At 36.4% G+C, this 3,863-nt stretch overlaps 1 long non-coding RNA gene across 1 annotated transcript; it reads right to left on the bottom strand.

The window, feature by feature from the left end:
* Window positions 1-563: 563 nt before the first annotated feature.
* On the bottom strand, window positions 564-2,706 carry LOC136768785 (uncharacterized). The gene is made up of 3 exons (XR_010822036.1): window positions 2,571-2,706; window positions 1,978-2,423; window positions 564-691 (listed from the first exon to the last, which is right to left on the bottom strand). It is a non-coding gene; the product is annotated as an uncharacterized LOC136768785 (long non-coding RNA).
* Between the last annotated feature and the right edge of the window lie 1,157 nt (window positions 2,707-3,863).

Here is a 3,863-nt window from a genome sequence, read left to right as displayed (position 1 = left end):
TTACATAATTCACATAAATGTGCCATAACAATGTTGGAGAAAGTTGAATAATATCTATTCAAGCTTCACTGCTTTTGACATAATATTTATATTGGCCATATAGGCATATGCTCTTCAGACTTTTATTTCTGGGAGCATTTTGCAATTGCCTTGGAAAGGTTAATCTGAATCTGAAATTACGGGTGGACTGAAGTACAGGATGGACTGAACCACAAGGTAAACTTATTTAATGTGTTTAATACACCTTTAAATGAACAATAATGTGCTTTGTTGTGCAGTGAGGCTCTAATGACAGTGTTATCAGCTAAATCTGTTACAAACAGGGTATTACATGAATATTTGTCACAGGGTGTGTAAAATGTTGGTGCATGTTATGAATGAACCAGTTCTGTCATTGAAAATACACAGTGCTGTTTGTTTTGCAATCATTTACTCATATATCCAATTCTGTTTCCCCAGAGGAGCAGGATTTGAAGCTCTTGAATACATGCTGTGGTCAGTGGGATTTCTCTGTACTGTCTGTGCCTCTGGCAAGGGGTTTTTGTACGGGGGTTTATCACTGTGGCCATACCAAGCACTACTATAATAATCACAGTGATAAACCGGCTGACAAAAACCTCCTGCATGGTGACCTATGGGAGCCCTTTAAAATGAGCATCCAGATGCTTTCAAATCTGACACACTGGAACCCCTGCAATCATCAGAATTGTATCAGTTTTCTATTTTACTGGAAACGATATACATACATATAATCTTGGGCTAGAATTACATAAAAACTTTAACACACCTGCTCATAGGGAACCACAAACCCGTCCTCTGTGCCAACTTGGTTAATTCTCAATTTGAAAATATAATGGCTAACAAGAACAGGCTATACAGCACTTACTGTTTGTATAAACAAAAGTAAATTCTGCACTACATTACCAAAATTAACACTATACTACTACTATACTACTACTACTGTACTACTACTATGAAACTAAATAACATGATAGTAGTAACTGACTTACTCCATAATTAATATCTAAACTTGGAAACAGTATGTCCACTCAACACTAAAAATTAAGTTATTGAGGAATTTACACTGAATTGAATGATATGGAAGGGAGAACAGTGTGCAGTTCATATTTGGCAGTAGAATTGAATGCTAAAAAAAACATAAAATAACAGTTCTTGCTCTGAGGAGAATTGAAATGCTGGTATGTGGCACTTAGACACTTGGTCATAGTTTAGCTAATACTTCTATGTTGAGATCATGTGGTTGGTAGATAATGTATTATACCGTATTGGAATGAAAGGTGGTTTTTGTAAAGGTCTGAATCACTGTGACCAGTTACCATCATAGTCACAGTGATCGACACCCATACAAAAACCACAGCCCAGTTCTGAACCACTTCTTTTATTTATTAATCTGTTCATTTAATAAACACTAAATTATGTATTTCAAATAATAGACTTATGCTTTTTTGTCTATTTGTGAATTTATTTATGTAAGAAGATAGCACAGACTGAAGAAACAGCTATTTAAAACAGTATTCATAGTTAAAGTTGTCCTTTCTGCTTAAATACATCCTTGTTAAATTATTTAATGTATTAGAGAATCCATACATGCAATGTAGTAAAGATTTCCAAAATATGTAAAGTACTAAAGATTGTATTCTTATTTAACAATATGTAAAACAACTAAATCATATTCCATGATTATATTATGAATAACAAGCTTCTTTCTGTAGTGCCATATGATGTCAATATATAACTAGTGTTCAGAAATAACCCTGAGAACAAAACACATACTTATTTTAAATACATAGCTCTTCTATAAGGAAATACATATAGTTCTAATTTAATCGAGACATCTGCTATTTCAAACCTAAGGCAACATTTGTATTAAAAACATAAACCTTCATAGTGTGGTGAAATTAAAATGTGGTGAGATTTTTAAATGCAAAAAAAAGGTGATTTAATCAAATAATTTACCTGCTTCCTGCTTACCAGGACTCAGTTAATGATAAAGAGCGTATTTTGTCCTGTCTGTGGTGACACTACTGACCCGCTAGGCCACACAACAGCACTGTGATGATCAGGTGGATTTTGACTCAGACTTTAGACCACGTGTGTCACGGTGTCTCTCGCACAGTAATAGACTCCAGTGTCTTCAGCTCTCAGGTCGGTCATGTCCAAGTACAAACTGCTGCTGTCTTTGGAGGCCGTGAACCTTCCTTTGACAGACGAGGCGTAGCTATTGCTAGATGTGGAGTAGAAGTAAACTATCCACTCCAGTCCTTTACCAGGAGCCTGGCGGATCCAGTACATGTAAGCACCACTGACACTAAACCCAGAGACGGCACATGTTAATTTGGCAGACCCTCCTGGCTGACTCAGCACCGATTCAGACTGTGTCAGCACAATCTGGCCCCCAACACCTAGAGAAAGAACAACAATATACATAAATAAGAACCACAGCAAATAGTAGCATTAGAAGTATTATTATTATTATTATTATTATTATTATTATTATTATTATTATTATTATACTTTAACATTGAACCGTCAGACTAGTTTGAACTCACGAGGTGCAGCAGTCAGCCACAGAAACAGAAGTACGGGCAGCATCGTTCCCACAGAGCTCAGTGTTGCCTGTTTCTGAGAGACTGGCTGGAGACCTGCTGATCCACAGAAGAGCCGCAGCTGCCGGTTAAGTAAGGAGGAGCGGCCGCTGGCTTTGCATATAGGAGAGTCTGGGCATCAAGGGGCAGGTTGATTCAGTCAAGCGCAGAGAATAAGAAGAGAAGGAAGATCATCTTGCTGTTGCTGCTAAAGCCAGGGGTTGACAGAAACATATCCATGTAGATTGTGTGGACAGTGTGAGGACATTCAAGAATATGATTCACTGACTAGGGCTGGGTTTACTGAAGGGGCAAGATATGAAACTGATTGTAAAGAAACTTCTTTCAAACAGATTTTATCAAATCCCTTTTTGCATATTTTGTTAAAGCATTTTTTTTAAAATAGCGCTTCATTGTTTTTTGTGTGTTTTGCCCCTAATCAGGATGTGTTCAATGTCATATTCCAAACCTGAAATAACAATAATAATAGCATATGGAATTATAAATATCAAAATATATAAAATTATCAAACAGACCTCTTAAAAGAAAGGACATGAGCACACATTTTATTTATTTATTAAGATATTTCATTATATCCAACCTACAATGTAGAAATTATGCATTTGGGTCACTGTGCTGTGAACAGGAAGGTGATCCTGTAAAAGTCTGTCTTCTGCTGCTGTTTCTTTCGTTATTTCTCTTCTGATAACAGCCCCCTATAAAACATATGAGGCATCAGTGCCACTGCAACAGGGAAACACCTGGAACAGACTGAGCTCCAAATTATAACAGTTTCCTCTGATGCTGATCTTATTATATAAATCATATAAATATGGCATAACTATGTTGGGGAATGTTGCATAATATCTATTCAAGATTCACTACTTTTGTCTGAAAAGTGGACATATAGGCATATTGGCCATCACAGACTTTTCTTTCTGGGAAAAACACATTCACCACGTTTTGGAAGCATGGGTTCAACAAATTGCCTTGGAAAGGATCATTTGAATCTGTAATTTAATGAAATTGTATGTCTTTAAGGTAAACTGATTCCATGTGTTTAATACAGCATGTGTTTAGATAAATGAACAATAATGTTCTTTGTTGTGCAGTGAGGCTGTAATGACAGTGTGATCAGCAAAATCTGTTTCACACAGGGTATTGCAGGCATATTTGTCACAGGGTGTGTAAAACAGTGGTGTATGTTCTTAATGAACCAGTTCTGCTATAGAAAATACACAGCGATGCTTGTTTTGC

This window comes from Amia ocellicauda, chromosome 14 (genome assembly GCF_036373705.1).
Source record: "Amia ocellicauda isolate fAmiCal2 chromosome 14, fAmiCal2.hap1, whole genome shotgun sequence".
NCBI classification, from domain to species: Eukaryota; Metazoa; Chordata; class Actinopteri; order Amiiformes; family Amiidae; genus Amia; species Amia ocellicauda.
This window is presented reverse-complemented; position numbering and strand designations above follow the sequence as displayed.